Source organism: Chiloscyllium plagiosum, unplaced genomic scaffold (assembly GCF_037043375.1).
Source record: "Chiloscyllium plagiosum isolate Xiang-an unplaced genomic scaffold, Cpla_swu_hap1 HiC_scaffold_1, whole genome shotgun sequence".
NCBI classification, from domain to species: domain Eukaryota; kingdom Metazoa; phylum Chordata; class Chondrichthyes; order Orectolobiformes; family Hemiscylliidae; genus Chiloscyllium; species Chiloscyllium plagiosum.
In genome coordinates, this window is record NW_028270139.1 from 93,155,454 (window position 1) to 93,171,391 (window position 15,938).

Genomic DNA, 15,938 nt, shown 5'->3' on the forward strand with positions numbered 1-15,938 from the left:
GAAGACTATTTATCTGTGGCTAAAGTTCACTAGGTGATAAAGGCATGCTTAGGGCAAAGGTGACCATTGATATGCAGAAATCTGGAGGGTAGTGCCATAGGATATGAAGCAAGAGAAATATAGATGCAAAGTGAAATTGTCCAATATAAGTTGCAAAAGATATGGGGAGACACTTCAACAAATAACAGTTTTGTGTATTCCTGGATTATTGTGGGTTATGAGAAGAGGAGATAATAACAACAAAAGGTTTTTTGACAATGGTAGTTGTTTAATAAAGGATTTCAAAGGAATAAAGGCAAACACAATTTGGGTATGAACTCAAGGAAAGATTAATCTAAATCATGTAGCTTTTCTAAAAAAAGAAAGGCAAATTACTGGTCTTAGCTCTGGTTTTGATTAATTCTGAAGGCAAAGGTTATTGATCCTTGATGGGGGATAGGAAAGAGTCTAAATCCTGCATTTTCAAAGTGAGGAGGAGCTTGTTGGCTCTCTAGCAAATCCTAATGCTTACTAGGTCACACTTTGCTGAATTTCCGTGCATGACAACTGAAGTGAGAGTGTAACGTACCAAGAACGCAAGATGCAGTAGCTAGATTTTTAGAAGTAACAGTAGTATGCATGCACTAATTACAAAATTTATAGACAAGAATATTTACACATTCCCAGAAATTAATAGTTGGATTTCAATTACAGTGCTATGTTGACACATACTGTACATAGAGTTTCCTAGATAAGCGACAATTACACGATACAAAAAAGAGTTAACAGGAGTCATTGTTCAAATTTGGAAAATGAACGAAAGCCAACTTGTGCATAGCAAGATTTGACAAACAGCAATTAAATGCTCACACAAATCTACCGTATGAATTAATGGATGAACTCCAGACTTACCACCAAACCAAGGCAGCAAACAGAAACAAGACTAAACATTTCACTTAAGCAACAGCAACATTTCCAAAGTAACACATTATGGCTTAAACATCTCTTATTAAAATTAGAAGTGGCTGTTTATAGCATCATATACAGTAATTTTGTATGATCTGCATTAAATCAAAACTAACATCTCAAACAAACAGAATGCCACGCATCTATTCTAAAAGAAAGCAAAACACTTAAAATAGACTTTTCTAAAAATGATAAATTTGAGGATTAAAACATTTGCCATCACAGCATTTGCCGAAACACAATTTGGACCACAGCACTGTCAACTTGGAAAAAATAAATAAATAATAATAATAAAAAATCAAAATAGAAATTACAAAACGCTACAAAAATTGCAAGCACTTTATAAGAGTAGACTCAAAAAATCATATACACTTTGCTCACATTTCAGAATACCATCTTATCAGCATTCAAAAGTGACCCACACCCTACCCCACTAATTTTCCACAAGAATTCCTGGATTCAAAAGTTATAATTTATAGTATAATTGTAACAAAAGAAGGATTATGAAAAATGTGTGGGATACGAATCTGCACCGATGCAGTTTTTATGCCTGCATACCACTCCCATTCCCTATGCAGTTTTAAGTTAAACAGGTTACTATTACTGAAAGATAAGCCCAGCTTTGTGATAATTAGAGATACATCACTTCTGGAGCACACTGACTAATGCAAGATGACCCACAGAGAGATCTGGTCTGATCAGGCTTGGTAAATTCACAGGATTGGGTTTATGCTATACACATGTTCATACACAATCGCTTTGCAGCAACACAACAGTATAATTTTTAAAAATGTCACAAGCCATGTTACTCATTTGTTTGATACCAGAATAACAATTTACGGGTAGCACGGTGGTGGTTAGCACTGCTGCCTCACAGCGCCAGAGACCTGGGTTCAATTCCCATCTCAGCGAATGATTGTGCAAACTTCACACATTCTCCCAGTGTCTGCGTGGGTTTCCTCAAGGTGCTCCGGTTTCCTCCCACAGTCCAAAAATGTGCAGGTTAGGTGAAATGGCCATGCTAAATTGCCCATGGTGTTAGCTAAAGGGGTTAATGTAGGGGAATGGGTCTGGGTGGGTTGCGCTTCGGCAGGTCGGTGCAGACTTGTTGGGCTGAAGGGCCTGTTTCCACACTAAGTAATCTAATCTAATTCTTTCAGATTCAGGAGATGCTCTGTATAAGCAAGGGTTACATAGTAGCAGCTCAAAAGTTTTTACGTAAACAAACACATTTCAATTAATTCAAAAATCTCAAATACATTTTAATTCTTTATTCAACACAGTTCAAAAAATTACTTTCATCTAATGAATAAGATGCACACAGAAACTTAGTTTTGGTGTGGTTTGGTTTCAGTTTCCCCAGTGTTGGGGACAAGTTAGGAGTGAAAAGTCCATTCCAATTCCAAAGCAAAGCAAAGCAAAATCCATTCTGTTTAGGGAGACAACCATCTCAGAAAAAAAAAGTGTTTGTATTTAGAAGTTTGTTGCAATTACACAGCACAGTATCAGGAAGAGACTCAAATTTCCTTGGGGGCGGAGGGTAAACTGACCCATATACCTTTTTATCCTGCTGTATCACCCTAACTCCACCCAGGATTCACGTCACAGGCAAATAACGTCTGCAATTATAGTGCAGACAACAAGACATTGTTCCACCGACTGAAACCATCTGTGAAATTGCAGACAGTTTCTATTGGCTGAATTTAAATAGTGAAACAGCATTCTTTGTTTTGTTAAAAATGTTAAATTTGACCTTTTCATAGAAGACCAAGAATGACACCATTGTGCAGGATTTAAGGAAACAGCCGAGCACACTTCAGAATGGCAAACCACGTCAAACATTTGTATCAGCCTAATCAGATGGTCAGATAATAGTTGCATCTTCTTTGTGTAAACAAAATGATTAATGTTTAATGTTTAGATATACTAATTGCAGCTCAAATAATCACAAATCAATTTCAAATCAAATTACTGAAATAATTCTGAGGTAGCCCATTTGGCCCATCTTAACTAATTTATCTAGAATGAGCCTAGAGCTCTCACATGTATATAATCCAGTCCACAGAGATCATTCCTTACATTATGCTCCCAGAATCAATTAAATTCATTTTAAATAATTTGAACTTCCAGAATATTACTACAATAATTTGGCTCCCTAAACATATCATTACCCCAAACCCTATCTCCTCATCATAACTATTTTCAATTCTCCCATCTAGGTACTTTGCCACTTTGAATTCCATAATTACTAAATCTTCCTCATAGCAATCTCAGGCTTGAAGTCCTTAAAGCAGTAGAAGTCCACTTGGTCCTCTAAATCTGCTCTGCTTTTCAGTAAGATCATTGCTGATCTGGTTCTGATCAATTCCACTTTTCAGTCTGATCCCATAATCCTCGACTCCCTTAAAAATCTAACTCTACCTTAAATAAATTCAAGACCCAGCTTCTCCACTGTTTACTGACGAACAAAGTTCCACATACAAATTTCCCTTTCAAAACATTTTTTCCTCAGTCTTAAAAAAGAGACCACATTCTTAAACTGTGTCTCCTCATTCTACTCTCCATCATACAAGTAACACCCCCCATAGCACCCATCCTCTTCAGTCCCCTCAGGATCTTGTACGTTTCAAGAAGTTTACCTACATTCTTCTAAACTAACAGATACGAAGATTAGACTTTTCAAATCTTCACAAGATATGCCTCACCCTAGGAGGAAAGTCAAAATCAACCTTCCTATAGCTTCTAGTGCAGTTATTTCTTTCAATTAAGGAGATGTAAACTCCGCTCAGTGCTCTAGATATGGTCTTAACAAGCCCCTGTACCACTGAAAAAAAAAGTTTCCTACTTTACATTCCGTTTCCCATTCAAAACAAAACCCAGTCTATTCAAGGGTGGCACAGTAGCTCAGTGGTTAGCACTGCAGCATCAATGTCAGGGACCTGGGTTCAATTTCACCTGGAGTCTACTTTGCAAACTCCAGACATTCTCCCAGTGTCTGCACAGGTTTCCTCCAGGTATTGCAGTTTCCTCTCAGTTTTTATTTTGTATGAAAGTCTTTGATTTGGCATCTTATCAAATGCCTTTGAAAATTCAAGTACATCACATCAGATTCTTTTTTGTCCAACTTGGGTGCTTAAGATTGGCCAGGTTTTAGTTTTAATAGTTTTCCTAGCAATTTTGTCAGTGATGACAACTGTTTTGGGTTCCTCTCTCCCATTCACCCCTTGAATTTTCCACAAAATCCCTACACAGTGTGGAAACAGACCATTTGGCCCAATGAGTCCACATCCACCCTCCGAACAGCCTTCTACCCATTACTATAACCTTGCATTTCCCATGGCTAACATACCTAACCTGCTCATGCCTGAACACTGAGTAATTTAGCATGACCAATCCACCTAACTTGGACATCTTTGGGAAGTTTTCTCTAGTGAAGCCAGACAGAGTAACTACTCAACACCTTATTTTCCATTATCAATTTCCAGTGTTAGGACCCTCATGGATTCTTCATTATTCTTTTATTAATTTTGGTTTGGAGCTGTGAACTGGGAATTGTGAACTGAAGATGGACTTGTGGACTTTGATCGATGTTTCCAGAAGAGCAAGCACTGCTCTCCGAAAGCCAGTGCTTCCAAATAAACTTGTTGGACTTTAACCTGGTGTTGTGTGATTTTTAACTTTGTACACCCCAGTCCAACACTGGCATCTCCAAATCCAGAAAAGCAAGAAAGGAGTCCATATCTATGCCAGTGAAACAAGGATGTTAAAACAATTTAAGCAATTTGGCTATTTATCCCTTAACTGAGTTTGTCTGTATATCTTTTGTGTGAACATATCAGGTTTAAAGCATAGAAATTAGAATTACCTAATTTCATACAGTCAAAGATATACAGCAAGGAACAGATGCTTCATCCATGCTGACCAGATATCCTACATAAATTTAGTCCGATTTGCCAGCATTTGGCCCATATCCCTCGATTCCCTTCCTATTCATACACCTATCCAGGTGCCTTTAAATGTTGTAATTGTGCCATCCTCCATCACTTTCCATACACGCAACACCCTCTGCATGGAAAAAGTTGCCTTTTAAGTCCCTTTTATATCTCTTTCTTCTCATGTTAAACTCATGCCCTCCATTTTTGGACTCCCCCACCCCGAGGAAAAATTCTGCCTATTTACCCTATCCATGCCCCTCATGATTTTATAAGCCTCTATAAAGTCACCCCTCAGCCTCTGACACTCAAGGGAAAATAGCCCCAACCTAGTCATCTTCTCCCTATAGCTTAAACCCTCAAATTCTGGCAACATCCTTGTAAATGTTTTCGGAACCCTTTCAAATTTCACAACATCCTTCCAAAACGGAGACCAGAATTGCATGTAATACTCCAAAAGTGGCCAAACTAATGTCCTGTACAGCTGCAACATCACCTCTTAACTCCTATGCTCGAAGCACTGACCAATAAAGGCAAGCATACCAAATGCCTTCTTCACTATCCTATCTATCTGCAACTCCACTTTCAAGGAACTATGAACCTGCACTCCAAGGTCTCTTTGTTCAAAAGCACTCCCCAGAACCTTACTTTTAAGTCCTGCTCTGATTTGCCTTTCTAAACTGCAACACCTCACATTTATCTAAATTTAACTATCTGCCACTCCTTGATTTATTGACTCATCTGATCAGGATCCCATTATATTTCTTTTTCTGCTAATGTTTTGTAAAGATTTTGAATAAGATATAAAATTACTAGTGTTTGGAATTGCTTATTCAAAGTTTGGTTAGGAACTATTGAAGCAATTGTTTTGGGGGGGGGGGGGGGGAAGCTTTAAAAAGGGTGTAGATCTTACTGTGTTATGAATACAGAAGTTGAAAGGCTGATTTGGTTAGGCTGCCTGGCTCCTGAATGTAACACTAGACTTACTCATTCACTCTCTCCAGAAGATAGACACAGACTTTAATTACTTTCTTCGAGTGTCCAGATGGATAAATTCTTGTTAAGGTATCTGGGCCAAAGGCAGGTATATGGAATTAGACTACAGATAAGCCATGATCTTGAATGGTGAAGTATGCAAGGGGCTGAAAGGCCTACTCCTGTTCCTATGCTCCTCAACATCTGTTACTGTGAATCTATTATAAAAAAGGACATAACAGCAAAGCATTTAGAAATACATAAGATAATCAAGCAGAGTCAGCATTGCTTCATGAAGACAAAATCATATTGACAAATTTAGTTTGCATTCTGAGGAGGTAACAAGCAGCATAAATAAAGGGGAAGCAGTGGATTGTAATATATTTGGATTTTAAAGAAGATGCCACACATTAGACAACTTAAGATAAGAGCCCATGGCTTTGGAGGTAGTGTATTAGCATGGATTGAGGATTGGCCAACAAATAAAGACAGAATTGGGATGTGGGGGCATTTCAGGATGGCAACCTGAAACTAATGGTGTGCCAGGAATCAGTGCTGGGCCCACAACTATTGACAATACATATTAGCAGCCTGGATGAGGAAAACAAAAATAAATTGAAAGGCAAATGGAGAGTATGATAATGTCTGCAGAACGATACAGATAGGTTAAATGAGTGGGGAAAACTTGGCACACAGAATATTATGTAAAATGCAAAGTTACATGCTATAGTAGGAAGAATAGAGGAGCTGAATTTTATTTAAATGGAAAGATATTACAAAAAACTTTGGGAGAGACTTGGGAGCTCTCATCCAAACTCAGTGGGTATTTGAGCAAACAACTGGAATGGCAGTCTTCATTTCAAAAGGGAATAGGGGTTTTGCTGAAACAAGACAAGGCATTAGTCAGACCACAGCTGAAATATGGGTGGACAGTTTTGGAATCCTTATCGAAGGAAAGTCATCGGTATAGAACATTACAGCGGAGTACATGGCCTTTGGCCCTTGATGTTACGCTGACCTGTGAAACTAATTTGAAGCCTCTCTAATGAAAACACAGTCTCAAGTACCTCAGCTTTTCCTCCATACCAGGCAGCATCCTGGTAAATCTCCTCTGTACCCTTTCCAATGCTTTCACATCCTTATAACGCGGTGACCAGAATTAGAGTGTTGCGTACAAGTGCAGCTACACCAGAGTTTTGTACAGCTACAACATGACCTCCATGGCTCTGAAACTCAATCCTCCACCGATAAAAGTTAACACACCATACACCTTCTTGACAATCCTACCAACTTGGGTGTCAACTTTCAGGGATCTACGCACATGGACACCAGAATTTCTCTGCTCATCCACACTACCACATATTTTAACATTAGCCTAGTACTCTGTATTCCTGTTACTCCTACCAAAGTGAATCACCTCACACTTTTCCACATTAAACTCCATTTGCCATCTCTCAGCTTATCTATGTCCCTCTAAACTGCAACATCCTTGCACACTATCCACAACTCCACCAACCTTAGGTGTCATCCGCAAATTTACTAACCCATCCTTCTACACCCCCATCCAAGTCATCTATAAATGTGAAATGGCCCTAAAACAGATCCCTGTGGTACACCACTAGTAACTGAACTCCAGGATAAACATTTCCCATCGACCATCACCTTTTTCTTAGTTAGCCAATTTCTGATCCAAACCACTAAATCTCCCTCAATCCCATGCCTTTGTATTTTCTGCAATAGGCGAAAGTGAGGACTGCAAATTCTGGAGATCAGAGTTTAGATTAGAGTGGTGCTAGATATGCGCAGGTCAGGTAGCATCCGAGGAGGAAAATAGACATTTTCCACAATAGCCTACCATGGGTAACCTAAATCAAGCAATGGCGCATTGCAACAGTTTAAAGGTTCACTGGGTTGATACCTGGTGTGGACAGACATTTTTTAAAAAAATATTCAGAAGTGCCCCTACACAACATTTTTTTTCCTCATCACTAAACCACCCGTGGTTTTGTTTCCCATCCATTAACCATCAGTAAATCACCCATGATTCCAATTATGTGCAAAGCTCATTAATACAAACCATCAAAAAAGATGAGGGAGAGGCGAGCAGGGGCTAAATGGAGAGACTCATGAGAGATTGAGTGAATTGGGGCTGTACTTATTGGAATGGAGAAGAATGAGATGCAACCTTACTGAAACCCATACAAAGATTCTTAGGAGACTTGACAGGGTAATACAGAAAAGGTCGTTTCCCTCATGAGTGCATTTCAGAGCAGAGAGTACACAATCTCACAATAAAAAGGAGTCTCACATTTAAGACTGAAACGTGGAGGAAATTCCGAGGCCATTAAGTATATTCAAGGCTACGAATAGACAGATTTTTAAATCAGTCTGGGTATCAAAACCTATGGGGACAGGGCAGGAAAGCAAACTTGAGGGTTATCAGATTGCCCATGATCTCTGTATGGCACAGCAGACTAGACCGGCTGAATAATCTACATTTGCTCAAAAGTTTGTGAGAAGATTTGTAGCTCGGGTGCTCGTTGCTGTGGTTCTGTTCGCCGAGCTGGAAGTTTTTGTCTAGGTGACATCCTCAGTGCTTGGGAGCCTCCTGTGAAGCGCTTCTGTGGTGTTTCCTCCGGCATTTATAGTGGCCTGTCCCTGCCGCTTCCGGTTGTCAGTTTCAGCTGTCCGCTGTAGTGGCCGGTATATTGGGTCCAGGTCTATGTGTTTGTTGATGGAGTTTGTGGATGAGTGCCAAGCTTCTAGGAATTCCCTGGCTGTTCTTTGTTTTGCTTGCCCTATAATGGTAGTGTTGTCCCAGTCAAATTCATGTTGCTTGTCGTCTGCGTGTGTGGCTACTAGGGATAGCTGGTTGTGTCGTTTCGTATATTCTTAGGAAATGCCGGAGGAAACACCACAGAAGCGCTTCACAGGAGGCTCCCAAGCCCTAAGGATGTCACCTAGACAGGGGACGAAACGTTTGCAACAAAAACTTCCAGCTCGGCGAACAGAACCACAGCAATCTACATTTTAATGGTCTTGCAGTTTTCCAGTTCACAAGCTTTTCAGGCTCTCTTTTCAGTCTTAGAATTCCTCTTTAGTTTGAAGTGAATCTATCATGTTATGGTCAGTCATCCAGAGACTTCTTTACCACAAGGTTGATGATTAATCCTGTCTCATTGCTCATTTACCAGTTCTAGACTTGCCTGCTCCCTGGATGACTCTACAACATAGCCCAACAAAGTATCAGAATACCTTGTAACCAGTCTCTTGTTTCATTAGAACAGTACAGGCCCTTCAGTCCTTGATGGAATGGCCAGCAAAAGAGACATAAGTATTAGAATAACCCATTACTGAAATTCTGGTGCAGGATTTGGAGCAACAGTTCTTTTTCTTTATATAAAAGAATCCCTACAGTGTGGAAACAGGCCCTTTGGCCCAACGCGTCCACACTGACCCTCCGAAGAATATCCCTCCCAAACTTATTTCCCTACCCTATTCTCTACATTTACCCCTGATTAATGCACCTGACTTACACACCTCTGAACACTAAGGGCAATTTGGCATGGCCAATTCACCTAACCTGCACATCTTTGGATTGTGGGAGGAAACCATAGCACCTGGGGGGAAACCCCTACAGACACACCAGAGGCTGGAATCGAACCCATTTTTATTTTAGTTTCATTTTTATTCTGGATAGGCATGGACTTATTGCTCATCTGTAATTGCCCAGAGGATGGTTAAGCCAACCACTCTGCTATGGGGTCATGCAAGGATGGCAGATTTCCTTCTCTAAAAAGGATGTTAGTGAACCAGATGAAAATCTATTGAATTGCTTCAAGTACTTTTGAGGTGAGCTTCAGTATTACGAGGTTCTGTCAACACTTACATTTTGTACATCATTCAGACATCAAAATTAGAAAATGTTTTCTGTCGAAACTCTAATTTTCTGACAGACTTGGTTTTAAAATAAGGGCTAGCTAAACTGCACCACAAGCCAGATGCAAGGCAGAAAACAGAACTGGAGACATATCTAGAAGTATGAGTGTCATTCTCAAGAGTAGTTATCATTTACCAGAGATGGCTCAAGAGCAATCCAATGTAGCTATCCCCAGATCAATTCTTGAAATGTACAAGATCCTTTGAAGGCTAGTTACAGCTGGAATATTTGACTGTTTATAGCTTTTTAGTACAGATGATAGATGTGTATGTAGGTGTTGAAGTTTTCATTGCTACTGCATTGTTGAAAACTTTGATCATGATTGCTTGCTTTGCTTAAGCATCATGCTTAGAGTATATTAGAAATGTGCGGCAAAAATCAAACCAGGTTGCTCAGTCTAATAAATCTTTTTTTTCAGACAGGGCCAAAGGACAACAGACTACAGAAGCATCTAAATGATAATCCTACAGTTAAAACAGACATTCAAATCTCTTTGTGGTGCCACTGGGTCTGATTCTCCCATTCCTTTGGGGCCTTGAGTTTCCAGAAGCAAGGTCTGGTTGCCTGTATTTACTGGGATGCTATTTAGAATAGCAGCAATCACAGTTAATTTCCTAGCAAAGATCAGGCTACTTTTTACAAATAACGGCACATACGGTTGAATGCCAGCATGGCATAACATGCAAGATGCCCTTTTCATTAAAGGGGAAAAAAAAGTCACCAGTTTGAAACACGGCATTTCTATTATTGTCGCTACTTATACAGACAGAGAGACAGACAGAGAGACAGACAGAGAGACAGACAGACAGAGAGACAGACAGAGAGACAGACAGAGAGACAGACAGAGAGACAGACAGAGAGACAGACAGAGAGACAGACAGACAGACAGACAGACAGACAGACAGACAGACAGACAGACAGACAGACAGACAGACAGACAGAGAGACAGACAGAGAGACAGACAGAGAGAGTCAGAGCAAAAGGGGCAGCTAAACTACATGAAACAAATCTTGTGGTCTGACTAGAGCTAGGAACACTTAGCAAAATGCACGCATGCTGTTAATTTTTTTTAAAAAAAAGGATTTAAGTCAAAAGGTAGGATCAGTTAAGAGCATGCACTCATTTGTCTAGGCTTATAATCAATGTTAGGTCACTTTGTACTAACCTGAAACAAGCCAAAATTTGTTATTTATATTGCTAAATCCAATGCAATTTCATAAATACAAATGTATATTTGCAGACCCAGAAGAAAAAAAGCATCCCCTCTACTCAAATTTGGAAAACAAAAGAAAGGCAATATAAAAATCCAATTCCAGCCAATGAAAAAGATCACTTATGTACTATTTTGATTGAGTCCAAATCAAAAACTCACGGCACAACCAAGAATAGAGCACTTTTATTTGTCACGTCCCTAATTTGCACTTTATACTTATGACTATTAGCAGAAGGCATTGTCCAGATCTTTTATATCTTGGAGTGGAGTTAACAGAAATATGGTCTCATTGGAGGAGAAGCCCAGAAGTGATCCTAAGAAAAACTAGGAAATCTAACTGCCTGTGTCGGAGAATTATGTTCAGTAGTAGATTGATGAAACCATACATGGTGTTTACTACGTAACAGGATTTTTTTCATTGGGTGAAGGTCTTCGTGATGAAACCGTTTTCACTTTTTAGAACAATTTGTTTTTTGTCCAGTTCAAAATATTGAAAGTACTGGAGATGTATCACTGATGTAACCACAAAACGTAAAGACTGATTACCAAATACAATTGATACATTAAAAGTAGCATATAGTTTTACTATTTATTCTTCCAACTTCTTATCTCAAGGTCTCTTGAACCAGTGATATAAATGTATCCCACAATATTTAGTACTGGTTTTCGTGCAGAGTAGAATATTGGAGCATGCCAAAAAGACGTTCTCTTCACTTAATTATATTGTCAGTTTTTAATTCTGTTATACTTAACTGACCAAAGCATTTGAAATGATATCTGCTTCACTGGTCCAAATTGGATTTCATATTGCCCTTCTTTCAAGTTGACTTCAGGAGCCTAACTTTGATTCTGGGTCTGTAGTGGAGTCATCCATATTTTAAGTAAAACCTGAACACTCTTACTGGCACTATATTTACACACTTTTATATTAGCCACTCCAGAGCTGAAGTGTTAAGGCTCTAGAAATTCAAGACTTTAATATCTTATACAGTTGGAAATATACTGTCAATTTCCCCTAAATGAAAACAAAAATTACATTTGACCCTAAATATTACACTAAGTCTCAGTTAATGAGTACTCTTTTACACTTTAAGACATTGAGATTAGCGGTTTAAAAACAACTTTAGAATTGACTGTACTGCCAGTGTGTTAAAACAACCAATTAATGTCTTAAAACAAGGAGTGCGGATGCTGGAAACCAGAAACAAAAAAAAAACCTGCTGTAGATAAAGAAAAGTCAGCAGGTCTGGCAGCATCTGTGGAGAGAAAGTAGAGGTAACGTTATGGGTCTGGTGTCATTGGATCTGAAGCGTTACTTTTGCTTTCTCTCCATGGATGCAGCTACACTGGAGTTTTTCCAGCAATTCTTTTTAAACCTATTGATGTTACTGATTTGTCCCTTTTTGCAAAATACTATGGATGACTGCAGCCACAAGGAATCCCAACCCTGAACTCGCCATTACAACAAGAAAAGGCTGTGAGAGAAGACAAAATATTACAAAACTAAATTGGTCCATTGAAAACCAATTGTTCAGTATTTCTTTCAACGAAGAAAATCATGTTTTATTTATCCTGCAATCGTTCAATAGCAGCACTCCTGTCAAAATGCTCAGATTGTTCTAATAGTATGAAAAACTGATTTAATTTTTGTAATATGCTGGACTAGGTGGCAAAAAAAAAAAATCAGATTTATCTCGTGTTTTACTCCACTATTAAAATACATAAAAGTGTCCCTCTTCTGCCAACACACTCACCCTTCTACTCCTAGATTCAATACAGAATTTCACCTATGTGCAGCTTGATCATACTACAAAGAGTGGCATGTAATCTTCTCAACTGAACTATATTGTGTGTGTGCTCTGTGCATGAAAATGATGGCTTGACAACTAGTGGTAGGAGTGTCCAGAGCAGAACTAGGCTACATCAAGTGAGAACGAGAATAAGATGATACAGCAATAGAGACAAATAAAGTAAACAAGGGAAGCAAGAAAGGGGTAGCTATAAAATGCAATTGTATTTAGGAAAAAGCTATTACCATTTCAGAAATTATGATAAGGTTATGGTTTAAGAAATAATTTCCAAAAAGAAATGAATAAGAAACTTGGGAATCCTGTACATAAAAATAATTACAGCAGAGGGGATACCCCAGGAAAAAAAAAGGTCTGACTAGATGACGAGAAAAGCAACTGGACAAAAACTTCCAAACATTAGGAATGTTCTCTCCCCCAAAATCATGTAGCCAACAAGTTAAAATAGAACTACACGCAAATTTCAACAAGACACAAATGTCTTGTTTCCCACTGGATTTCTCTTGCTAAATTATTGAAATCCACCTCATTCCTTGACTGCATAGGACATGAAACACAAAATGATTGTCAAATTGACCATGGATTACATCTTTCAATATTCAATACACAAGAGGTAAAACAGATCCTATAAACATTAACATTCAATAAATCCTGAGAACAGAAATAATATTTTAGATCTCATTTATGAATCAAGTGTAAAACACAGTTGTGTTCCCTATCCTAATTTTCATGAAAAAGAAAACTTAATACTATTTTGTTTAAAGTTTCTCGAATAAGTCCTGGTTTTCCTCCAGAACTAAATACCATAATAAAAGCTATGTGCTTGAATTCCTATATTAGCTTTGGGAAAAGAAGGTTTTGTAAATTATTTTCCATTTACCTCAGTTAGAAGACAATAAATCTAGAAGCTCTAATCTTGCACTGAGTATGAAGGTAAAGTTTATCTCAAGGTTACTGCTGAATCATTTCCTCCAGCAACTCTGACTTTTAAAAAAAAAAGAACAATGTATTTCATGCCACAGAAATTACACAGTAAATGTGGAGGTTTGTGGTAAATCATAGCCAAACCCACCATAGTTTGTAATTAGTCTCTTGTAGAGAGAATAGACCAACACAGTTCAAAAACAAATCTCCATCGATGTTGTACACATCCTTTCCCAGCCTCATTGATACTAAACACCATTACATAGTTCCTATTTTTACACTTACTTACATTGAAGTTAATCAATTGAGCAGGTTGCCACAAAAATGGCATATGAAAGACTGGCACAACAATGCCAATCTTTCACCACAACCAGGAACAATAAATAAGTATATTAAAATTGCACCATATTTAGTATGAGCTCTATATACTATGTGTTGAGTGAGGTGGTTACAAATACCAATTAAATTAGTTTGCAATTACAAATAAAATCAAAATCTTGGCCAGTTCAACTGACACAATAAAACCCTGAACCAGAGTACAGTACTAACTATAGGTTATACTTGACTAAATCAAATTGTCAAATCAAATTGTGGGCGGCACGGTGGCACAGTGGTTAGCACTGCTGCCTCGCAGCGCCAGAGACCCGGGTTCAATTCCCGCCTCAGGCGACTGACTGTGTGGAGTTTGCACGTTCTCCCAGTGTCTGCGTGGGCTTCCTCCGGGAGCTCCGGTTTCCTCCCACAGTCACAAAGATGTGCAGGTTAGGTGAATTGGCCATGTTAAATTGTCCGTAATGTTAGGTAAGGGGTAAATGTAGGGGTATGGGTGGTTTGCGCTTCGGCGGGTCGGTGTGGACTTGTTGGGCCGAAGGGCCTGTTTCCACACTGTAAAGTAATCTAAAAAAAAACCTATCTGAACATTTACTGTAGATCTAGTTGTAATACAGATAATGCCCCTGCAAACTCTGTTCCACAAATTTGAATGCTTTAAAAACCTTGCCCAAATCAATTTATTTTCTATTGTTTTTCATGGTATAATCAGCAAGGCTAGTATCTGCAACCATCCTAAATGCCTCAAGAACATGGTGGTGAGCTGCCTACTTGAACCACTGAAGCAGAGTCAGATGTACAGCATGGAAACAGACCCTTCAGTCCAACCCGTCCATACCGACCAGATATCCCAACCCAATCTAGTCCCACCTGCCAGCACCCAGCCCATATTATATATCTACAGAGCAGACAGGAAACGTTCCAGAATTTTGATCCAATGGCAGTGAAGGAACAGTGATAAGTGCAAGTCAGGATTATGGAGATCTTGGATAGCAACTCCTTTTTGCAGTGGTCCCATGTTAGTGTAGCCCAAGGTATTTGGGGGTGCAGGTTTGGATGATGCTATTGAGGGTACATTAAAATGAATTTCTACAATGCATTTTGTATATAATATTATATTACTGCAACTGTGCAGTGGTAGAAGTAGTATCAAACTGACATTTTTGTCCTTAAGGGTTGCTACAAGTAGCGACATCCAAGTAAAAAAAGATTACTCCATCACCCTTCTGACTTGCACGTCATGTGAATTGTTTTAGACAAGTTACTCACTTCAAAGTTTCTAGCCTCTGACCTGCTCTTGTAAACATATGGGTAATCTACTTCAGTTCTTTTGCTCAATTGTAACCCCAAAATATCAATGATAGCAGAAAATATAACTGGCAGTGGGCTGGCAAACTGCACAAATCTTCACATCTCAGTGCTGCTTTAGTTGCATATGGCCTTAACTTTGATTTCATGGTCATGAATACTCAATGTTCTGGTTTGGAGGCTAAAACATTACTTTGGGAGGGTACAGCACAGAATCCACAAGAATAAAACAGCACTTAACCAGTTGAGGACAGATTCCACTGACATGTCTTGTATACCCTTAAGTATGAACATTTTCAAAAATTTTTTTTTTTTAAATCAACAGTGGCAGAGGATCTATCCTTTTTACCTTTTCCCTCATTGAACCATCAATTCACCTGGAACTTTTTTAAAAAAATGTTGAACCAGTGAACAGATTGTCAACTGCAGAATGGGTTCAATCTCATTAACCACCTGCTTCGGGGATTCTCAATCAGCATATAAAAACTTGTATGTCAGTCAATTTGCCTGCAGTTCCCATTAGTAGATTAACATCAGTATTTTGATCAACGGTGACGTGGAAG

The 15,938-nt window shown here is 38.8% G+C and overlaps 1 protein-coding gene across 2 annotated transcripts in view; it reads right to left on the minus strand.

The window, feature by feature from the left end:
- The window catches only part of map3k1 (mitogen-activated protein kinase kinase kinase 1, E3 ubiquitin protein ligase), a 130,343-nt gene that overhangs the window by 110,385 nt on the left and 4,020 nt on the right, over positions 1-15,938 (minus strand). The gene's annotated exons all lie outside the window — the stretch shown is intronic.